The sequence below is a fragment of the Artemia franciscana genome, chromosome 8, assembly GCF_032884065.1.
Source record: "Artemia franciscana chromosome 8, ASM3288406v1, whole genome shotgun sequence".
NCBI classification, from domain to species: Eukaryota; Metazoa; Arthropoda; class Branchiopoda; order Anostraca; family Artemiidae; genus Artemia; species Artemia franciscana.
In genome coordinates, this window is record NC_088870.1 from 42,163,042 (window position 1) to 42,171,164 (window position 8,123).

The window sequence follows — 8,123 nt, forward strand, 5'->3', positions numbered from 1 at the left end:
TTTTCGTTGCGCATCCAATTGGGAATTGCTTGATTGTGATTGGCTAATCGAAAATGCTTTCACCAATGGGAAATAAGGCTCAGGGCGCCTTGCAATCGATCTAAAAAGGCGGAGTAAGACCACCCGTCTACTCTGCCACCCCCTAGGAATTCCTCCCACTTATTAATAATATGTTTTAATAAAATATTTCGATATATTTTTGGTTGATGTTACAAAAATAAAATACTTCATTTAAATAAAAATATTTTTTTCTATATTTTGGTTTTTTATAAAAAATATTTGGACAATATTTTAGTAAACATTGTGACGTCAAAAAAATCAATCGACCAATCAGAAATTAGAAAATGAAATGCGCCATGGCGGTATTTGTTCAGTGTGTGGGCTGGTTCTGAACAAATCACGCAATCTCAACTGAAACCAATTAAACGAATGATAACTCAGACAGCCTTTAGCTATTTTGCCATTAATATGTCAAAAAGTGATAAAATTACCTTTTGAAGTCCAGACAGTTACGTCATAAATATGGAAAGGAATGGGAGGATTTACATTTTTCATCCTAGGGTGGGAAGTCCAACGGATAACAGCTATGTTCACAACTCTATGATTGACAGATAAGATGTAAATTTGATTGATCGGCTCTTAGCTCGTTGAAGAGGCGGCGGTGGGGCGTGAGCTATTGGTCATGAAAAGCTCTCATCTATTTGATTCAATTGAATTGTTTCAATCAGGCATGAACCCCATTAACTACCCTCCTAGGAGTATTCTGATACTTCCCTGAAAATATGCTCTGGGGGTCCAGATTGAAAACACTCCCGCCAAAAGTGTGAAAAATCACATTTGAATACTCATTGGCGTTAATTGATTGTTAAAATATACCTTGAAATAACTTTCATAGTGAAACCTCTTTCGCCCAGAAATGGCTCTAAACCAAGGCCATATCCAAAGGGTGGGTGTCCTAGGGTTTAGCCCCCTCCATCCCAAAACTTCCGTCTGACTCATAAAACATTACAAAAATGCATATAGACAAATTAATTTTCGATACTTGAAAAAAATTTACCTCCTTCCCCCTTGAAAAAATCACACATACGTCCTTGCTCTTTACCTATGAAATTTTTGACAAAAAACAATTTAAAACTATAGCATACCCTTAAACAATTTAAAACTTTATACCAAAACCATACCCAGAGGGTGGGTGTACTGGGTTGGACCCCCCCCCACCCCGAAACTTTCGCCCGACTCGAAAAACGTAGTGAAAATGCGTATAGATAAATTTATTATACCTTGTTAAAATACTCTTTTAGCCCCCCTCTCCCCCTTGAACAAAAATCATGGATACGACCTTGCTCTACATTTATCTAAATTAAAAAAAAAAAAAAGTACAACAAAAACACTATACCTTTAAATAATTTGGCCATCCAACAATTTAAAACTCTATACCAAGGCCGTATCCAGAGGGTGGGTGTACTGGGTTCGACCCCCTACCCCCCCCGAAAGTTTTGTCCAACTCAAAAAACGCGGCGAAAATACATGTAAACAAATTTATTATACCTTTTTAAAACACTTTTTTAGCCCCTCTCTCCCCTTTGAGCAAAAATCGTGGATACGTCCTTGCTCTATACTTATCTAAATTTTCCAAAAAAAAAAACAACAACAAAAACTCTATACCATTAAATAATTTGGCAATCCAAGAATTTAAACATTAACAATTTAAAACTCTTCAAGGCCGTATCCAGAGGGTGGGTGTACAGGGTTCGACTCCTCACCCCCAAAACTTTTGTCCGACTCAAAAAACGTAGCGAAAATGCATGTAAACAAATTTATTACCTTTTGAAAATACTATTTTATTCTTCCTTTCCCCCTTGAACAAAAATCGTGGATACGTCCTTGCTCTATACTTATCTAAATTAAAAAAAAAATACAACAAAAACTCTATCCCATTAAACAATTAAAATTCAATTAAACAATTGTTTAATTGTTTCAATTAAACAATTGAAACTCTTTACTGAGGCCATATGCAGAGGGTGGGTGTACTGGGTTTGACCCCTCCCCCCACTTTCGTCCTACTAAAAAAAAAAACGTAGAAAAAAGCTTGTAAACAAAGTTCTGATACTTTCTTAAAATACTTTGTTAGTCCCCCTCTCCCCCTTAAACAAAAATCGTGGATACGTCCTTGCTCTGTACTTATCTAGGTTTTGAAGAAAAAAAGAACAAAAACTCTATACCATTAAATAATTTTACAATTGAACAGCATTAAACAATTAAAACTCTATACTGAGGCCGTATTCAGAGGCTGGGTGTACTGGGTTTGAACCCCCCCCCCCCCCCCGCCGAAACTTTCGTCCGACTCAAAAACGCATGAACGTTCAAAAACGTCCGACTCAAAGAAAGCATGTAAACAAAGTTCAGATACTTTTTTAAAATACTTTTTAACCCCCTCTCCCCCTTGAACCAAAATCGTGGATAGGTCATTGTTCTATACTTATCTAAATTCTGAAAAAAAAATTGAGAAAATGCAAAAATTTTGAGAAAATGCATGTAAACAAATTTTCGATACTTTTTTTAAATGTTGATTTTTTGATTTTTTAACTCCCCTCTCCCTTGAGTAAAAATCATGGATACGTCCTGGCTGTATATCTTTCTAATTCTGACAACAACAGCAATAAAACAATTTACCTTAATTTTGGGGTTTTTAATAGATATTTTTTTTCATTTTATCTTTTGATACATTTTTTTTTAATTTCTTCTTGTCCACCATCTGAGCCGTCACCACTGGCTTCAATGCTCTTACTAAATGCTTATTACCAACGTTCATTACCAAATCAAAGCTAGGGGTATGGCTCTAAATTCTTACAGTTCGGGTATAAAACAATCTTATTCCGTTTTAATTAAAAGGCCCCTCTCCCCCTCACACCAAGGAAGATCTTTTGTGCTTGTCTAATTAAGCTTTACTTCTCATTATCCAAAAATATCATGATATTAAATTCCAAAGTAGCATACATCTTCTTACTTGAGCCCCATTTCATAAAAACAGGAGGGGGCTTAATTTTCAAAACCAGGGCCACCCTCTTTCTCTTATCAAATATTACGAAAAACCTGCTCATAGAAATAAAAGTAAAAAGGGATTTTGAGCTAAAAACGGACAGAAAGTATCTCAAATATTAACGGGGCAACAGCCTCTGTCATGTAAGTGGTTTCACGCGCAGTGGTTTCACTCTCTGCTTTGTAATATTGACTTACTTTTTTTTTAACGTGTTTTGGAATCTGACTAATGCTTTTCTGAAAACTTTTTAGAATGCAACAAATTTAGTCAGTTCCTAATGTCAGGTTTTAGTTTTACTCAAACTTTTTATTGGGATTTTTGCTGTTTTTGTGTCAATCTTGATGCACTGAGAAAAAAATTCAAGCTTGGGCATGGCAGAGTTGAGAGTGGGGGTAACCCCCTCGTTTATACTCTTTCACTTTATATATTTTTATTTATTATATTTTCATCACACACAAAACACACATCTTTTACAAAATGCTGCCACACTAAGAAAAACTTTACAGTTTTGTAGACGCACAGAAGTAACAAGTAATAATTTATATTCCATTACAAATCACAACATAACCATAATCAACTCAAACTTCAAATACATCTCTCTCATTTAAACAAACAACAAAATATTCACCCCCCCCCCCCAACCAAAAAGCAACATTTTGAAAAAAAATGTTTTTCATTTTCGAAACGGAAAAGTTGTGCTTAGATTTACCCCCTCCCCCCTTTTTCTACCTTTACAGCGATATTAAACATTTTAGATGTAATGGTTTGAAAGCAAAATGGATTTAAGCTGAGGGATGGCCGACTCTCAGAAATCATGTACACCAGGTGGCGTTTCCAAGTGTCGTGGGAAGTCCCTATGGCTTAGGTGTAAATGGTTAATACACATTTGCCATAGATAAGTTTTCCGAAGAGCAAGCTTTTCCATGAAAAGTAAAGAGTCATACTAAAACCGAAGACGATAAGAAATGAAGTCGTATATTGATTCAGATTTAACCAAACTAAAGTCACTCGTTGGTGTTTATTAAGGGCCACGGTAGCATCTCTTATATTTTTACCCTTATATTTTTACCTTTACATACCCTTATATTTCTAAAACAAAAATAAGTGACATAGGGTATATTTTTTTTTCAGTAAAACCAAATGACACTCTGACCTTAAGAGGGAACTATGTTCCCTTCAAGTTTGAATTTAATAAATAAAAAAACGAGAGTAAGGAAAGACATTAAAAATTAAAAAAAATAGATATTGTTTGGTATATGACGGAGGCTACCGCTTCCTTGCTCTTTCGCTCTTTGCACTAAAGACTTAAGCTATTTAAAAATGCCTGTCATAAGAATACAACATTCCTTGTGTTTAAGCAGTCCTTCTTAAGGAAACTAAATAAAAAAAAGTTTTTTTAGCTGAAAGTAAGGAGCGACATCAAAAATTTAAACAAAAAAAAAATTACTCAGTATTTGAAAGGGGCTTTTCCTCCTCAACGCCCCGCTCTTTACGCTAAAATTTAACACTTTCTCTTAACTCTACTTTTTAAAACAGTAAAAAACTTTAGTGTAAAGAGCGGGGCGTTGAGGGGGGATAGTCCCTTTCATATACGGAGTAATTTCTGTTCGTTTTAAGTTTTAATGTCGCTCCTTACTTTCAGTTATAAAACTTGTTTTTTTTTTATTTAATTTCTGAACGTTTTTAAATTAATCCATGTTTATATTTTGGCTCTCCGCACATAAATAACTAAAACGAAATGTGTATATTAATTTTTTTTGGCTAAATGGCTTTCTCATAGTTTAAATCGGAAAATTTTGGTAAAAAAGGAGCGGGGGAGGAGACCTAGTCGCCCTCCATCTTTTTTGATTACTTAGAAAGGCAACTAGAACTTTTAATTTTTTTACGAACGTTTTCATTAGTAAAAAATATACGTAACTTACGAATTAACTTACGTAACGAACTTCTATATTGGTATGTTTTATTGCGTATATGAAGGGGTTCACCCCCTCGTCAATACCTCGCTCTTTCTACTAAAACTTGAATTTTGTCCTAATTCCTTAAGAATGACCCCTGTATCACAAAGCCCGTAGAAAAAACAGTCGAAATTACTAAAGATACTTTAGCGTAAAGAGCAAGTTATTGCGATGAGGCGAACCCCTCATATGCGTAATAATTTCTGTTCATTTTAAATTTTAATGCTGCTCCTTACTTTCGGTTGAAAAAAACTTTTCATATTTATTTTTTCATTGTTTTTTAAATAATGCTAGAAAGTCCTTGACCCCCTTCATTGGAATTCTCTTCCCCCGTGACAAATTCCTCCATGGAAAGATCCTCCCACGTAACCCCACCCTCAACTTCTACCCCGCCAAACCAAAAAATTTCCCTGAAAACGTCTCTACACTTCCCAATAGCCATTAGTATAGCTAAACAACGGTAAAAGTTTGTAACTTTCAGCCCCTCTCACGGGGACTGTTGGGTAGCAAATCGCTCCCAAAGACATAGTTATTAGGTTTTTCAACTATGGTGAATTTTACGGCTGTTTCAGAATTTTGATCCGGTGACTTTGGGGAAAAAGAGCGTGGGAGGGGGCCTAGGTCCCCTCCACTTTTTTGGTCACTTAAAAAGGGCACTAGAACTTTCAATTTCCCTTAGAATGAACCCTCTTGCGACATTCTAGGAACACTGAGTCAATGCGATAGCCCCTGAAAAAAATAATAAAAAAATAACAATAAACAAGAGCTCATATTGCACTTGTGACGAGGTCGGAAGAGCCAAGAGCTCATATGGTATGAGCTCTAGCAAAATTCTAAGAATCAATAGATTGCTTTAAAAGTAAAATCAGAGGCTTAATGCCGGTCGGATTTACAATAAGAGCTCTGAGTCACGATTCCTTCTAAATATCAAAATTCATTAAGATCCGAACACCCACTCGTAAGTTAAAAATACCTCGATTTTTCTAAGTTTTCCTCTCCCTTCAGCCTCCCAGATGGTCGAATCGGGGAAAACGACTTTATCAAGTCAATTTGTGCAGCTTCCTGACACGCCTACCAATTTTTATTGTCTTAGCACGTCCAGAAGCACCAAACTCACCAAAGCACCGGACCCCACCACCTAACTCCACCAAAGAGAGCGGATCCAGTTCGGTTACGTCAATCACATATCTACCCCATTTATAAGCGTTTTCCAAGATTTCCAATTTTCCCCTCCAACTCCCCCACTGTCAAAAGGTCTGATCGGGATTTGAAATAAGAGCTCTGAGACATGAGTTCCTTCTAAATATCAAATTTCATTAAGATCCGGTCACCCCTACTTAAGCTAAAAATGCCTCAATGTTTCTGGTTTTTCCAAATTAACAGCCCAGCTCCCTCAAAGAGAACGGATCCGTACCAATTATGTCAATTTCGTATCTATAACTTGTGCTTATTCTTCCTATCAAGTTTCATCCCGATCTCTCCACTCTAAGGGTTTTCCAAGATTTCCGGTTTCCAAAATTTCTGTTTCCCCCCTCTAACCCTCCATGTCCCCGGATCCGACTCGAATTAAAAATGGAGCATCTGAGACATAAGATTCTTCTATATAGAAAGTCAAACAGTTCGCGGTAACGAACTGTAGTAAGGAGCGACCCGGCTCAATAGTAACCAAAACTCTAAAATATTGAATTTTGATATCAGTAGCTACATCATCAGATTCAAATGACACCATCAGATTCAGCGTATCAGAGAACCCTACTGTAGAAGTTTCAAGCTCCTATCTACAAAAATGTGGCATTTTGTATTTTTTGCCAGAAGACAAATCACGGGTGCGTGTTTATTTGTTTGCTTTTTTGTTTGTTTTTTTTTCCCAGGGGTCATCGTATCGACCAAGTGGTCTCAGAATATCGCAAGAGGGCTCATTCTAACGGAATGAAAAGTTCTAGTGCCCTTTTTAAGTGACCAAAAAAATTGGAGGGCATCTAGGCCCCCTCCCACGCTCATTTTTTCCCAAAGTCAACGGATCAAAATTTTGAGATAGCCATTTTGTTCAGCATAGTCGAAAACCATAATAACTATGTCTTTGGGGATGACTTACTCCCCCACAATCCCTGGGGGAGGGGCTGCAAGTTACAAACTTTGACCAGTGTTTACATATAGTAATGGTTATTGGGAAGTGTACAAACGTTTTCAGGAGAATTTTATTTTGTTTGGGGGTGGGGCTGAGGGGAAGGGCTATATTGGAAGATCTCTCCTTGGAGGGATCTGTCATGGGGGAAGAAAAATTCAATGAAAAGGGCGCAGGATTTTCTAGCATTAGGCTACTATAAGAAAACAATGAAAAATAAACATGAAAACGTTTTTTCAAATGAAAGGAAGGAGTAGCATTGAAACTTAAAACGAACAGAGATTATTACGCATATGAGGGGTTCTAAAAATACTTTAGCATAAAGAGCGAGGTATTTAGGAGGAGATATATACCTCGCTCTTTATGCTAAAGTATTTTTAGTAATTTTAACTATTTATTCTACGGCCTTTCTGATTCAGGGGTCATTCTTAAAGAATTGGGACGAAACTTACGACTTTGTGTAAAGAGCGAGGTACTAACGAGGGTACAAACCCCCTCGTATACATAATAAAAATATAAGATTATGAAAGTTTGTTACGTAAGTTAATTCTTAAGTTACGTATATTTTTTACTTATAAAATCGTTCGTTAAAAATTAAAAGTTCTAGTTGCATTTTTAAGTAACCGAAAAATTGGAGGGCAACTAGGCCTCCTTCTCCACCCCTTATTTCTCAAAATCGTCTGATCAAAACTAAGAGAAAGTCATTTAGCCGAAAAAAAAGAATTAATATACAAATTTCATTTTAATAATTTATGTGCGGAAAGCCAAAACCAAACATGCATTAATTCAAAAACGATCAGAAATTAAATAAAAAAAAACTAATTTTTTTAGCTGAAAGTAAGGAGCGACATTAAAACTGAAAACGAACAGATATTGCTCCGCATATGAAATGGGTTGTCCCCTCCGCAATCCCTCGCTCTTTACGCTAAAGTTTAACTCTTTGCCACAATTCTACTTTTTAAAACAATTAAAAGCTTTAGCGTAAAGAGCGAGGGATTGCGGA